Source organism: Prionailurus bengalensis, chromosome B1 (assembly GCF_016509475.1).
Source record: "Prionailurus bengalensis isolate Pbe53 chromosome B1, Fcat_Pben_1.1_paternal_pri, whole genome shotgun sequence".
Lineage (NCBI taxonomy): Eukaryota > Metazoa > Chordata > Mammalia > Carnivora > Felidae > Prionailurus > Prionailurus bengalensis.
In genome coordinates, this window is record NC_057344.1 from 91,337,869 (window position 1) to 91,355,186 (window position 17,318).

The 17,318-nt window shown below is 33.6% G+C and overlaps 1 pseudogene; it reads left to right on the forward strand.

Annotated features, from left to right (window-relative positions):
* Nucleotides 1–4,758: 4,758 nt before the first annotated feature.
* On the forward strand, nt 4,759–4,857 carry LOC122479265 (annotated as a pseudogene).
* The last annotated feature ends 12,461 nt before the right edge of the window (nt 4,858–17,318 follow it).

Consider the following 17,318-nt stretch of genomic DNA (forward strand, 5'->3'; position numbering starts at 1 on the left):
GTGTTATTTTTACTGCCTTTCATAAACTGTCACACATAATTGGAATTGTACTTTATGTAGCCTTTTAAGATTGGCTTCTTTCATTTAGTAACATGCATTTAGGTTTCCTCAATGTCTTTTCATGGCTTGATAGTTCATTTCTTTATAGCGCTGAATAATATTCCAACCGTGGTCTTTTGGATAATTATTCTTTCAATCTCAGGAGGGCCTTCCAATCTTTATGCTTTCACTGTATATTAATTTTAATCAAAAGAAAATAACTAGTAGGGAATAGTTGTTCTATCTCTGTTTTATAACAGAATGGACTTAAAATTTGAAAGTTAATGATTTATCAAAGCTTTAGTCAAATAGCTCAACCAACTTAGTATATGCCTGATATTCCTGTGGTCTTGAGAATGTGTTATTCTGCTAAGTTCTACTCAATTTTAATTCCAGATTTCCATAAAACTAAAGTTCTAACAAGTATGAAGGTCATCTTTTGTTCTCCCATTGCCATATAACTCAATAAAATCAAATAGCCTTGATTTATAAGGAAGCAAATGTGTATGTTCATTTCTGTGTGCGTTACTTATCTATTACAAACTGGCCAAATACTTTATCGACATCAGCAATATTATTATTATTGTTAATACTATTTCTATAACTTTCATAATTGTCATCATTATTTTATTACTTTTCTTCCAAAGTCTATCAAACACACAAGCTAATACATCATTTTCATTTTAAAAATTAGAATCATAAAACACAATCTATTTCTCCACATAATATTTTAGAGGGCTATAACTTGTTCAGTTTTTAAATTTTAACAACCACATGAATTCTTTTTTTAGATTTTTGACTCGTAATGATACAGTATGATAGTTTTTGCTCATTTTCTGAAGAACAAGCAATATCTTTCTGGATACAATTTAATTGAGAACTCATGATTTCATAATACTTTTTATTAAGAGAAGTTAGGAATTCTTAAAAACTGAGCATTATTTTTTTTTCTGACCCCTACATTTAATTTCATTGGCAGGTATTATAAAACAAATACATTACATCAATACAAATATTTGAATTGTGCTGCTTGACCAGGATAAGTCAATACAATATATTATGGTGGAATATTTCCATGTCATAGAGTCACCAGAGAAAATGAAATAATTATTAAGAAAATATCTTAATATTATCAAACCACCTCATTCAAAAGAAATATATTTGAGTTTTAACTTTCAAAAATAAAGTTAGCTCCTGCTATCTAAATTCTCTGTTGAACACAGGCACGAAGGCTTCAAAAGGCAAAAATGTGACATGTTCATGGGGAAATATAAGATGATTCTGTCTTTCCCTCAAAGTTACGTAGAAAATATTGAATAGATTTATCTCTATAATGTAGTTATGTTGACAATATCACATATTGCATTATGTTTTACCAACACTGTTTTTCACAATTCAAGATGTTCAGGGTCAATTCAGCATCTATTGATTTTACATACTTTGAACAACTCTTTCTCTCTCTTAATATCCTCTTCCCTCTCCCCCTTTTCTCCCTCCTTTCCTTCCTTTCTCTGTCTTTGTCTCTGCCTCTGTCTTTGTCTCTGTCTCTCTCCCTACGACTGTACTGCATCTTTCTATGCAGCTGCACATATGTATCAAGTAATATTGATTTTACATGCTCAACATAGCTACTATATACCTACAACCTAATGAAAATTTGTTGACGAATACAAAATGATTTTATTAAGACATTATGAGGCCATAATGTACGAGCATACAAAGAAATACAAACAAAGGAATCAGCTAGAAGGTGCAAAAAAGGCATAACAAGAATCTGAGCTGCTATTGAAATGATCTTTAAAGGAATTTGAGTTCAAAGTGGAATACCAAATCGTTTTGTTCTCAAGTACAATGTTACTTTATCTTACAATTTGACCTTAATGGCTAAACTAATTTCACTTTATAAATGTAAATAATAAATGGAGCAATAAAGAAAGAGCAAAAGTAGGCATCATCTCAAAGAGATATCACTCATTTTTACCTGCATTAGAGCTAACAGACAAAGTGCCCCCAAATCCCTGGTATCACTTAATACAATAAAGGAGCTATGTATATTGTTAAAATATGTATCATTGTTTTCTTTTAAAATGTATTCCAAAATTATGTCATAAACTTTTAAATATCGAAAATAAACATTGGGCATCAAAGTAATAGCAAAATGAAAACAGAGATGCTCTTTGCCAGGATGCCTGAGTGAGGCAGTTATATATTGGCAACAGAGTTCATCTGTAGACAAAAACATCTGGCAACAAGTTTATCATAATAGTCTATTGATGTCAATTATTTGAAATTTATGACTTGAAAACAAAGCAGATTAATCTTTTGTCTTACAAAATTTTAATGAGCAATACTTTTGTTGATAGTTTAATAGTTTAGGTGGACCTAAAGTAAAAATATCCCCCATATAACAAGCCAGTCATTTAACACAAAGTTACAATTTAGTTAATCCATGGGAATAGAGAAAAAAGGCTGTCTAAATTCTAGAGTATCATACCTTGATTGGTAGAAGCCCGCTGAGGAATTCAATAGATGTATTAAAACGCTGTTACATTTTCTAAATGATCTCCATTAGGTTTTTTTATACTAATAAAACATAAAAAGGTAGAGTGCAAACAAAGAGTGCCAATAAGCAAAGGAAAAATTTAAATAGTTACTTATTAATTTTGTTCCGGTGTATTTTGTTCCCAAATTTTTAATTAGAATATAACTGGGGTTTATGAGGATTTTGAAATAGGCCAAGGTGAGAGGAACACAATCCTGAAAAGTATGATAAACACAAAGGCAGTGGTTACATAGGGGAACTGCTTTGATGATGGTGAGCAGAGAATTTTGTTCAAAGAAAAAAACGAGTTCCATTCATGTATTCAACCAGTGGGATAATAGCGAAAGTAGTCTAATGATAGGTTCATTGAAATATTCAAACATTTGTAATTGAAGATTTAGTCCAACTTAATATAATTTAAAATAGTTTCAAAAACACAAAACTTTGTGGGGCGCCTGAGTGGCTTAGTGGGTTAAGCTTCCGACTTTGGCCCAGGTCATGATCTCACTGCTGGTGACTTCAAGCCCCAAGTCGGGCTCTGACAGCTCAGAGCCTGGAGCCTGCTTCAGAATCTGTGTCTCCCTCTCTCTCTGCCCCTTCCCTGCTCACGCTCTGTCTCTCTCTCTCTCTCTCTCTCTCTCTCAAAAATAAATTTAAAAAAATATTTTTTTAAATACACACCTTTGCTCTTGTATTTATTCCAACTGTGGGGGATTTAAAAATATTCATTTGTGTGGCACCTAGGTAGCTCAGTTGGTTAAGTATCCGAATTCGGCTCAGGACATGATCTTGCTGTTTGTGGGTTCCGGCCGCACGTAGGTCTCTGTGCTGACAGCTCAGAGCCTGGAGCCTGTCTTGGATTCTGTGTCTCCCTCTCACTCTCTACCCCTTCCCTACTCATGCACATGAGCCTGGGCGCGCTCTCTGTTTCTCGCAAAAATAAATAAACATTAAAATATATACTTTTTTTCTAACTTAAAATCATTCAATTATGAATGCAAAAGTGTTCCCTGGTTATGAAGTATAAATTACCTTAATTTATTAGTTTATCTCGTTTAGAAAATCTATATAAATCATCGGACACTTGGGCAATTCAGTAGGTTAAACGCCCGGCCTTCAGCTCAGGTCATGATGTCCCGCTTCCTGGGTTCCAGCCCCGCCTCAAGGTTTGTGCTGACAGCTCAGAGCCTGGACCCTGCTTCCGATTCTGTGTCTCCCTGTCTCTCTGCCCCTCCCTTGCTCATGCTCTGTCTCTCTCTGTGTCTCAAAAATAAATAAAACATTAAAAAAATTTTTTTAAAAATTTAAATTATGTGTGACATATGTGTCTAAGGTTTTATTAAACAGAAAAAAAAAAATCCGTACTTCCAAGGGGAAAATATACCGATAAAGTTTTTGCTTTTGTATTTTGAATAGATTTTAACTATTTTAACTTTTTCCCATTGTTAGAGTCTTACACTGGAATATGGTTAATATGATCTGTACATGGAAATGGGTAGAGCAAGACAGCTTTGTTCCCTCTATCTACTTTTATTATTTTAGAATGAATAGTGTATATATCCAGGTAAATTATCCTTAGTATTCATCTTTGTCACTTTCTCTTTTTCTTTCTGACAGTCGTTATCTATTTCTATCACTCTCTATGCAATGTGAGTCTCAGATTGGGTATTCACTACAACTGTTGATTTCCAGTACCTGATCTGAAAACCAAACATGAGAGAATTCAAAAGGAGAGAGATTCTAAATATCCATTCAGAGAATATCTCCCATGCTTAAGATTTTACTCTAAATGGTGCTACCATTTCAATACAAAATCAGTCTGCAGGATTGTACAGTGAGCATGACATGTAACTGTCAGCCCTGACACAACCTGTTTCAAAATCTCAATAAAGGATTCAAAGAAAAATATGAAATTTCCTTATGGTGTCTTTGAAAAGGACTAGGAAATGATTCCCAGTATCTGGGAGATATTTTCACTAACTGTAATATCTATTGAAAAGAGTTGAACTGAAATATAAGTAATTTAAAACATCTCTTGCTATGCCATGCTCTGCCAGTGAAAACCAAGGTAAGTTATCCCAAAAAAGAATTAGATGAAAGGATCATCTCTTTTTCCTTAGTCCGTTAAACCCGAGCCTCGGATTCTGCCACTTGAATAGAAAAGACAATGAACTCTTGTGCTCCTTGGGCAGCACCTGTACTTGAATTGGAACAATACAGAGATTAGCGTGGTCCCTGCACAAAGATGACAGCAGGATGATGAACTCTTAAATGTAAACTCTGGAAAACATTTGGCTGTCGGACCTTTAAGGTGTAACAATTAAACTCCTAGGTAAACCAATGGGATTTGATGAGGAGACATTAAAGGTTACACTACAAAGTGAGGTATAGTGTGATTTTCAAAAGTTAAAAATGTTTAAGCAAGCCAGGATGATTTAAGGCAGACACATTTTCTATATCCTATATATGAAGTACCTTTTTATGAGACAGGTGGAGGAGTTGGGATTAAGTTTTGTCTCACATTGGCAAATCTACATAAACTAGATATTTGCCAGATGTTGGGAAAGGAAAGCTATACATATCAGACCGCTTTTATGTGAACATCTGAAAACATTATCCCACCAGCACAAATGTGGATAATAAAATGGGTCCATGACAACATAGGTATCCTATATGATGACGCACAATATCTCAAGGTTAAAAGCAACTTGTTCTATGATAAAGGAGAAAATAATCATTCAGACATAAATACTATTGGGAAAGCAGGAAAAAAAAGGATAAAAGAAATTTTCCTGAGGAGTTAGAAGAAAAAATAGGTCTATGAAATAGGATTATATATTACAGAAAATTAAATATGTTTCACAATTGTGTAGCATCGTTCTGTAAAAAGAAAAAAAAAGGATAGAAGAAGATATAAATAGGAAAATTGAGATTAAAAGCACAAGCTGAAATCCAAAAAGAGAATGATATTTAAGTGAATTAAGTCTTTGCTACTGGCCACATTTGAAGTGACCAAATAGTATTTATGCAATGGAACAAAGAGTAGGATAAATATAACTGCAAAGTCTTCCCCCCAAAAGATAGTAACAGGAATGAAAGCTACCTTGGAAACAAAAAGAACAAAATTCTGACAGTGAAAGTGGAATTAATATAATGGTGGAAAACTGAAAACTATCTGTAAGAATTCAGGAAGAAATGACAACAACATAAATTAACAAGAGTAAGGATAATAAGCATTAGGATAACATTTGGTGATGACATAAAAGCAAAAGACATTCCAAATGAAAATATGAAATATTGAAATAGAAATAAATATCAGATATTTTCAGGGCTTAAAAATACATGCTATATGCAGAATAAAAATTCTTAACACAGGAGAAAATCAATACAATTCTACACATCCTTAAACACATTATATCATATTTTAGAAGAGAAAAAAGAGACCCTTGTGAGTAGGATTTTTTGTACCATATTCTTTTTTTTTTCTTACTTGGTAATCTCTGCTGTAAAGAACACTGTTAATATTTTTATACAACATTCTTATTAAATTGTTTTATTATCTGGTCATTCATAGATTATGTTGAAGTTTCTATATAAATAACTACATTTTCAAACAATTACATTATATAGAAGTAAGCACAATTTTTTAATGTTCTTTCAATTTCATATGGAATCTAATATCTGGCTTCTGCCTTACTTAGTGATGAAGACATCCAGTACAAAATTGAATAGTCGGAATAACAATTCACATACTTACATTGTTCCTAATATTAGTAGGGATGCTAGTGAATTTCAATATTAAGTATAATGTCTTTAAAAAAAATTTTTGTAGATACTAAAGAATAAAGTCAACCAAAGTTGTAGAAGACCTTAATATTGAAAATTACAGACTATTATTAAAGAACAAAAAGTATGTCTAGGAAGAATCAAAATTATAAAGATGTCCTTTTTTGTAGTTAACTTATAAATCCAGTGCCAATCTAACAATACATTAATGAGATATTTTATAGAACTTGAGAAAATGACTCCAAAATTCATATAGAGGACCAAATTAATTGTAAAAATACAATATGTCTAACCAACGAGAGAGAATCACATTAGAACTGAGAATATAATTTTGACAAAAGTATAAACTGCCAACCAGTGAGACAGAGATTGGGTTAGATATAGAGAAATAAATACATATAGTTATTTGCTATAGTCACATGTGACATGTGATGTAAGAGACATTACATATTAGTAAATTGAGTGTGAAATATCTATCACATACAAATATACATATATAAACATACATATATAGCACATAAATACATATATACACAATTGAATCCCTACTTCATATCATATAGTATAAAATTCCAGGTGGATTGGGGCGCCTGGGTGGCGCAGTCGGTTAAGCGGCCGACTTCAGCCAGGTCACGATCTCGCGGTCCGTGAGTTCGAGCCCCGCGTCAGGCTCTGGGCTGATGGCTCAGAGCCTGGAGCCTGTTTCCGATTCTGTGTCTCCCTCTCTCTCTGCCCCTCCCCCGTTCATGCTCTGTCTCTCTCTGTCCCAGAAATAAATAAAAACGTTGAAAAAAAAAATTAAAAAAAAAATTCCAGGTGGATTAATATATAAATGAGAAAAATAAAAATTTAAATTATTAAATAAAAATATAGAAGAATTACCTCATTGATATTCTCACTATATCTCACTATATGAAAAGATTAAAAATAATACAGAAACAGAAAAAAGCCTAAAGAAAAATATTCATTTATTCATTCATTCAACAAATATTAAACAATTGCCCTGTTACAGAAGTTCTTCCAGATGCTTAGAATGCAGCAGTTAATGCAAAATTTTCTGCATCCATAAAGTTTAAATTTTTGCAATTAACAATTTAACTGCATTCAAAAGGATGTATAAATTTGAAATGAGAAGACACATTTGAAACATATCACCCAAAGAAACATTATACTCAATTTAATTTTTTAATTAAAAAAATAGAAAACCAACCAAATAAACAACAACAACAACAAACAAATATAAGGGATACTATGGTATTCACCATTTGCTTCTTTCCAATTATTCCTCATCTCTCTACCATTTTCCATTTCCCAGGACACTAAATTTTGTATATTTTATTAAGGTGATGCCTTACTTCTAGCTTCACATTTGGGTTTGGTCAATGGGATCCATTGATCAACAGGAGATGAGAAGGTATGGGAAGAGGAGGACGAGGAAGTTACGTTTCTGACTACCTGCCTTCTTGGACACATTGTGTTAAGTGCATCCCTGTACCAACAGCACATCATCTGTAAGGCAGACATCTCCTATAACTCCTATTTCCATGCATGTTCTAGAAATCACTTTCTCTATCAGATACGCTAGTATCAACAACTCCCTTGATGTTTTTAGCCCCAGGGTGCTTCAACACTTCTTGTTGATTTGCCTGAACACTGCCCATGTCTGTGTAAAGTGGTCTTTTCTTAAACCCCTCAGTTATCTCATTTGAGTATACATCAGTTTTCTGTTAGAACCCGCCCCCATAATAATTGACAATAAAAACGAAGAGGAAAGTCAAGCAAAAGCAAATCTTATTTGTCAATATACCCATACAAAATCAAATTAACCTCAGTAGGAATCATCAGAGAAATAGAACACAAAACAACCAAAATTTGGCAGCTCCAACCCATTAGAAAGGCAGTAATTTAAAAATCTGAGAACATCATCAAGTGCTGACAAAGATACGGGAATGCTCGTTGGCAAGGGTTTTCTTGTTTTAATTTGAGAAAGAGAAAAAGAGAGAGAGAGAGAGAGAGAGAGAGAGGCAGAGAGGAGAAGCAGAGAGAGAGAGAGAGAAAATCTTAAGTGGACTCCATGCTTAGCATGGAGCCAGATGCATGACTCAATCCTACGACTCATGACCTGAGCCGAAATCAAGAGTTGGAAGTTCAACTGAGTAAGCCACCCAGGGGCCCCTACAATCACTTTTAATGAACAATTTGGATACATACAGCAGAGTTATATACTCTATATGTAAACATGTGTACTATTTATATACTTTATATATACAAATATAAGCAAGGGTGTGTGTATAGATGTATCTCCTGAGTTTTTGCATATGTACAGAACATTTATTTCAACTTTGTTACCAGAAAAAACTATTTTTCAAATAATTTAGAACGCAGAATAATTACTCACTGGTTGGGGATGCAAATATAAATTTTATGATATTTATGAAATGGAATGAATTAAATAGTTTAAGCATTTCATGTTTCTTAGAAAACAATAAGCTCTCCACTAAAAACAGACAAATAGTATTTGAAAAGTTTAAAATATCATCATTGGTAGGTGTGATAAATGCAGCACTACTCATGATGGAGCACAAAGATGGAAAGACTCTCTTCGATTGCAAAGGTCAGCATGGGACTTCAGAGTGATCAAAAACAATCTCTGTTGCTTGCCTCAGTGTGACTTAAATGTTCCATAAGTTTCCATCTAAAAATGTTTCAGCATACATTGGAATAAGTCCAATATTTATAGTAATAAAATCAATAAGAAGGATGTTATTCATAAATTCCACTAAAAATCTTAAAACATAATAATATTGGTAGCCAGCTGTTACCTTGGAGAACTTTATACATTAGAGTAACACTTCGAACGTATGTGCTCTACTCCTTCAGTATTATCCTGGCTAACTTTATATATTTTTTTAACGTTAATTCATTTTTGAGACACAGAGACAGAGTGTGAGTGGAGGAGGGACGGAGAGAGGTAGGCACAGAATCCCAGCTGTTAGCACAGAGCCCAAAACAAGGCTTGAACTCATGAACCGGGAGATCATGATCCGAGCTGAAGTCAGAGGCTCAAACAACTGAGCCACCCAGGCACCCTGGTCCCGATAGTCTTTGCCTTTTGTTTCCATTGCCAATATAGAATTAATTTGCCCATCTCCAGAAAACCCTCTGTGAGAATGTTGAATAGAATTGCACTAGATTTGGATTCTTTATTTTTTATGTTATGTTATGTTATGTTATGTTATTATTTTTTGATGTTTATTTATTTGTTTTCTTCAGAAAGAGAGGTAGAGAGCAAGCAGGGAAGGGGCAGAGAGAGAGGGAGACAGAATCCCAACTAGGCTCCACGCAATCAATATGGAGCCTGATGCGGGGCTTAAACTCTCAAACCATGAGATCGTGACCTGAACCAAAACTAAGAGTAGGACACTTAACCAATTGAGCCAACCAGGTGCCCTGGACTCATTATTTAAAAAATTATTTTATGTTCCTTGCTATTAACTTATTAATTAGACATCACTTTACTATTATATAAGTGTTTACCCTAGACATTTCAACAGACTTCCTTCATTTATTAAAATATTATACAAAATGGTACTTCTTCATTTCCTGGGCAATGCATGGGTTAATTAGAAAACTTAATATTTATTTATTTTTTCTTAATAAATGTTTTATGTATTCATTCGATATATAATTTAGGGTCTCAAAATATCATTTTTGTTTATCATCAGTAATCAATTAGATATGCCACCATATTTACTATTGTCTTAATTTTATATTTACTGGTCATTTCCTCCTGCATCATAAACCTAAATTCAATAATTCTTTTGCCTGCAGAAGAGTCTTCAATCACTATTGAATAAATTCTTACTGTTTTACTTTGTCCGGAAATGTCTTCATTATTGGCATATAATTTGACTTGATGTTGATTCTAGATTAGCAGATATTTTCTTAAAGCATTCTCAATAGAATATACCATTTTATGCTAGCTCCCATTTTTATATTGAGAAATTAGCTAGAATTCTTATTTTTATTCCTTTAAATATAAAATACCTATTTTTCTTCTGGCTGCTTTTAATATATCCTATCTTTGGGGGGGGGGGGGTTAAAAGGTTAGTATGCTATGATTTGTTATTATATGTGTGTTTGTTCATTTGCTAATAATTTAATGCTGTTAAATTTTATAGTGATGATTTTTTATAGTGATTCTTGAAATAATGACTTAATGTGTTTCATCAATTTAAAAATCTCTTATTTGTTATCTCTTCCAATTCACTTGTGTCTACATTCTCCCTATCCTCATCTTTGGGAAATATAATTGTATGATTAGATGCTAAAAGATATTATACTTTTAAAATATTTTATATTTCTTAGTTTTTCTATATTTCCCATCATTTTGTGTTTGCTAGAAATAAACTAGTAAACATACATGTTTTCTTTCTCTCTAGCTGGGTTTAATCTACTATTAAATCCATAAATTAAGTTATTAATTTCAGATTGTTTAATTATTATAATTTGTATTAGAATCATTTTAAGTTTCCATTTATTTGCCCCCAATTTTTTATCTAGTCACTCAATTACTGAAATATTTAATTGTATTTATTTAGAAGTCATAATCTAATCATTTTATTAGCTTTACCTCTATCTTCATATTGTCACTTTTGTCTGTTTTTTGGAAAGATATTGTCTTCCCTTATGCCTTGTTATTTTTTATTGTGCTCCAGATTTTTTACTATGTCACAGCAGTTTTCTGAGGATTTGAAAGATATTATTTTTATATACTTGTTGAGTTTTTCTGGCTATTCTTAAGATGGTTAATTTATAGATGTATTTATAGAGCAGGCCATCTAAAATATATACAAATTACATATTTAAAGAGCTATGTAATTGTTACCTCTTTGAGAGGCTTTAGCTTTCTTAATCTTTAAAGGAATGTAATGAGAATAAAAGTGGAATGTCATGATATAAACAGTTTTCTGTGAGTATTAACTGGTGATTTGCAGTAAACTAGAAGGTGCTAGAAGAGAACATTTGAAAATATTTGAATAAGCATATTTAAATAGACTTCTTCCATCAGAGTTTCTCTAAGATATTAATATGGGAAAAAGTACTATAAGTCTCCAAGAAAAGTATAACTTATCAAATATTACTAACAAATTTACTGATGTAAAAATTTTCTATTAATTGAACATCTTACAAGATAAAATTCCATGCCATAAACTTTGGGTGTTAGCCTAGATGAACTTGAAAGAAGATCCATCTTTTCCATTATGTGAATTGAAACAATTAAATTTAACATTAAGTAAGGGGTCTTGTTAGCAACTGTCTTTAAGTGTATGAATTGTTTTTCAAAGGAAGATACTGGCCATCTGTTCTCTTGCTCCACTGAGAATAAAACAAAAGCATGTGAAACTTATGTTTGAGAAAGGGAGAGTCAGGTTAGATGTAAGAAACAACTTATTGACATTAAGGTTGTTTAAACACAAAAGTGCGTTACCAAGGGAATTTATATAATGTCTTTCTCTGAACATCAGTAAGAATAAGCCAGACAACCATCTGTTTTAGTGGCTCAGTTTGTAGCCCTGCCTGAGAGCACAGCACTGGATTATAAAGCCTCTGGAGATACCTTCCATTTTATAAAGATGTATCCGACATGGAAATGGCAGGAAAAAATATATATCATGTAAAGGGAGTGCTCTGATTAAATGATATATTCTAAGAACCCTGGCATTAAAAAAAAAAAACATAAAGAAGAGGAACATTTTAATAAAGTCTTAAATGAAAATTTCATGTTAACAAATATAATGCCAAAATACTAAATTTTGTCTTATATTCTAAATGTTATTCATAGCCTGGAGCCTGTTTCAGATTCTGGATTCTGTGTGTCTCTTTCCCTCTGCACCTCCGCTGCTCATGCTCTCTCTCAAAAATATAATAAAAACATAAAAAATTTAAAAAAATTATTAAAGAATAATTGACATGCAATAAAATGCCTGTTTTAAATCTATCAAAGATTTTCAACAATCATACACCCTTTTAACTACCAACCAAAACAAAATAGAGGAATAATTTTTATCATCCCAGGAAGTTCTCGTGCAGACCTATAATCAGTCACCAGCCTACAGGCAACCACCAATCTGAATTAAATCACTGTATCTTCATTTTGCTTGTTCTAAAAACTTCATACATATATACACAATATATTCATATTATATATTATGTTCTGAATTTTATATATTCATATATATTATTTTTGTCATTCCATGTGCTCAACTTAATCATTTGAAATATGTCCATTTATTTGCATCACCAGTTTGTTCCTTCTTACTGCTTATACTTATTGCTTTTTCATCACATACAACAAAGTAGATGATTTTCCGTTGTTTGGCTAAAGCACACTTTGAATATCCATTAACTTACTAATAGGCATTTGTATTATTTCTGATCTTTTTCTGTTATTAGTAGATCAACTTTAAATATTACTATTATACAAATATTTTGAGGGTACATAGGTTTTCTTTACTTGAGTAGATATCTATGAGTAGAAGTCTTCAGTTACAGAATAATTATATTTAACTTTATAGGTAAATGCTACAACACTTTACCAAAGTGGTTTTCCATCTCACACTTTCACCTACAATGTAGAACTCGAGTTGCTTTGCATCCTTGACAACGTTTGCTACTTTCAGTCTTTGATTTTAGCTGCCCCATAAGTGAGTGACTGGTATTTCCCCATTAGTTGCTGGCTTTGGACACTTTTTATTTCCTTATTGGACATTCATAGGCATGCTTTTCTGAAGTGGCTACTCAGTTATTTTTCACATTATTTGTCTTTTTATTATTCATTTGTAGGAGTTTTATATATATCGGCACTAAAGTCTTGTCAGTTACAAGTGATGGGTGTGCTTCTTCCCATTCTGTGCCTTGCCTTTTCATTTCCAGTGTCTTTTATTGAGAAGTTTAAAACTTTTTTGAGTACGGTTCATCATTTTTTTCTTTTATTAATAATGATTTCATGTCCGAAGATCATCTTTAATTACATACAACATGGATGACTATTACAAAAATTATAATAACATCTGTAAGTATATTTGATTGGTCTGTTTTGTCCTTTAGTCTTAATCCCTGCTTGCATTCCTACATTTTGAAGGAGTGTTATTAAGTGAATATGTACTTCTGATTATCCTGTCTTTATGAGAAGTTTCATTTTCTCATTATTCACATTTTCATAAAAACATTTGTTTCTCTATGTGTCTGGGATGCTTTTAACACTGAAGTCTTTTGTTTTTATTTTTTTTTTCAATGTTTATTTATTTTTGGGACAGAGAGAGACAGAGCATGAACGGGGGAGGGGCAGAGAGAGAGGGAGACACAGAATCGGAAACAGGCTCCAGGCTCTGAGCCATCAGCCCAGAGCCCGACACGGGGCTCGAACTCACGGACTGCGAGATCGTGACCTGGCTGAAGTCGGCCGCTTAACCGACTGCGCCACCCAGGCGCCCCTTTTTTTTCTTTATGTTATTAGAGCCTCACTATCTTTCTTGTGCTTACTAATTACAGAATACATTTTTATTTTCTTTTACTTTCAAGTGTGAATCTTATACATAACATATAGTTGGATATTGCATCCAGTCTGTCCTCTTCTGCCTTTTAATTGATGGTGCTTAATCTTTTATTTAATGTAATTATTGAAAAAGTTGGGTTTATGTCTAGTTGTTTTCTTTTTCCTTTTTGTTCTTTTGTTCTTCCTTTACTCCCTTCTTTTGAGTTAACTGAATACTACTCCCATGTTTTCATGGTTTTTTAATATATTGCACACTTTATATATAAATCACTCCAGTTATATTTCAGAGAAAGTAAGAATGTAAAAAAGATACACAGGAGAATTAGGTAAAGGATTGAAGAAAATAGGCCTTTAATGTGAAGTTTCCTAAATGTGGCAATGTGGCTCTAAACTGGATTAGGTTTGCTACATCCATAGCAGCCAGAGGCTTTAGCTTCTTTATGTATTTATTGTTGCTTACTTTTATTTTTCCTTTTTCGTATTGTCTCTTACTATTTCTCCAACAACTCCTACTTTAACAGATGTAATGTTAAGTAAGGTGTGGTAGAGGGTAAGCATTCTATAAACTTATGATTGAATATCAGTCTTTTAGTGGATCTGAGTCCCTGGGCTGAAACTGTCAAAGGTGCTTTGAAACATTATTTCCAAATTTAGGTGAGACAGGATGGAAAGAGGAGAATAGACTCTGAAAACAGTTCTTCACCCAAGTAGATAAGATCTAGTAGTTTCCCTCGGAAAGTAAGCCTTTGTCATGGAGAATTCTCTGATTAACCATATGGCAAAACATTTACCAATGCTTCCCACTCCACCATGACCAGAAAGGTGGGATTTTTCTGTGATCTTTATTGTGAGTACCTGGTGGGGTCCCTGGAGGTAAAACTCACGAAAATATGGAGTTCCTCCCAACACAGGACTAATAGGAGTTTTCCACTCTCCAGTTAATCCACATTCAGCCTCTAGTAATTCATTCAGGAGGCATATTTGTGTTCCTACCAGTTTATAATAAACTGACCTTGATGATGATTCTCCAGATTGCCATGTGATGGTTTTCCCTGTGACCTCAATTGTCTGACAGATCTAAAAAGAGTCACTGATTTAGGTTTTTTTTCTGCCTTCTTTCTCATGGTAAGAACAGGAGGGACAACTTTCTGGGCTCTTGTTGGAGCAGAACCCCATGTGTGCTACCTCAGCCATTGGCCCTAGGGATAAAAGTGATCTTTGTCACTAAAAAGTGTTTATGTGACTCTATAATTTAGTTATTTTAGATATCATTATGCCCAACATTGTTCAAAGGCTTTAAAGAAATTGTTTTTTGTTGTTGTTTATCCTGTAATTATCTATTACTTTAGTAGGAGGGACAATCTTTTACTATCTTCTACATTCCAACCAGAAGGGGAACTCAGTTTAACTGTTTTTGTTAATACCATTTTGCTGGATTTTATTGAGTTGGATTCTTTTTATAATTATACCATTAGTTTATTTTATGTATTCTCTTATTAAACAAGTTGTGACCAACTTCCTACATTAGAGACAATGCACACAAATGTAAGTGGCAAAAAAATGAACTGAGATTAAAAAACAACAATAAACAGCCCTAGGTCCAGTCCCTTAGCAATGTTTGTTGTACTAAGAAAGTTTGGTTGAGTTATTCCATATTGTTTAGAATTTAGCCTAAAATTCTAATTTTTCTAATTTGAATGATTTTCTTTTTTCTTCCCATTTACATGAATTAGAAAGCAACTACTGAATTATGCTACAATAAAAATTTAAAGCCCTGTAGATACTATCTAGAGATACATTCATTTTATTTTATTTTATTTAACATTTATTTATTTTTGAGACAGAGAGAGACAGAGCGTGAATGGGGGAGGGGCAGAGAGAGAGGGAGACACAGAATCTGAAGCGGGCTCCACGCTCTCAGCCATCAGCCCAGAGCCCGACGCGGGGCTCGGACTCACAGACCATGAGATTGTGACCTGAGTTGAAGTCGGATGCTTAACCAACTGAGCTACCCAGGCACCCCAAGATACATTCATTTTATACACACTGTGTATTAGCTTGCGGAAAACCATACTCCAGAGGTGCTTGGGTGGTTCAGTCAGTTAAGCCCCCCACTCTTGATTTTGGCTTGGGTCATCATGTCAGGGTCATGAGATTGAGCCCTGTGCTGGGCTCCTCACTGGGTGTGGAGCCTACTTGGGATTCTCTCCCTCTCCCTCTGTCCCTCCCCCACTCATACTCTCACTCTCTCAAAAAATAAAAGAAAGAGATCCATACTTCATAATACTGTCCCATAGATTAGTATATGTCCATAATTGAGGTAGTCAATTTATCCAATTGACCTTGATCTTTCCAACTTGGTCCACTTGCTTTGGTTACCAATAGGTAGGGATATTGATACAGTTAAGTAACAGCTGATAGTTCTCCAAAGTAAAGCCCTCAGCTTCCGTTATGTGAAGATATATTTCCATTGCTTCTTCTTTTCTTTTTTTAATTTTTTTAATTATTATTTATTTTTTATTTATTTCTTTTTGAGAGAAAGACATCATAAGTGGGGGAGGGGCAGAGAGAGAGGGAGAGAGAGAATCTCAAGCAGACTCTGCCCTGTCAGCACGGAGCCAGATGTGGGGATCAAACTGACAAAACCGTGAGATCATGACCTGAGCCAAAACAAAGAGCCAGATGCTTAAAACACTAAGCCACCTGGGCTCTCCACTTCTTCTTTTTCTTTTTGAAATACCATTCAGAAATTATTACTTAATTGTTTTGAGAAATGATATTGTGTGTGATATCCTGTGTGATATCCAGTGACAATATGTGAGATATTATGAACTTTTCAAGTATTCACTAAATGTATATTTTGGATCCTCTATTTACAAGTGATGAAGAATAAGAGTGGTTTCTATTCAGATGGAGATTAGACTCTTTCAACAAGAGAGAAAGAAATATTAAAATAAATTGTGATAAGAGCTATGACAGAGAAATGTAAAGTATTAAGTAGAAAGCTTACCTAAGTTATTTTGGAGTTATTTCTAACTTCCTAGGGCTGCTGTAATGGAGTACCACAATCTGGGTGGCTTAAAACAATAGAAATTAATTGTCTCACAGCTCTAGAGGCTAAAAGTTTGAAATCAACGTGTCACCAATACTTTGCTGCTTCTGAGGCCCATAGAGGAATCCTTCTTCGTCTATTCCTAGCTTCTGGTCCATTTGCTGACATTCTTTGACATTCCTTGGCTTGTAGATACTCATTCCAATTCTCTACCTTCACATGCCATCATCCCCATGTATCTGTGTGTTCATAGGGCTGTCTTCTAATAAAGACGTTACATTCCTATTCCAGCGTCAGTTCATCTTGACTAATGATACCTGTGGGCTCCTACTTCCGAATAA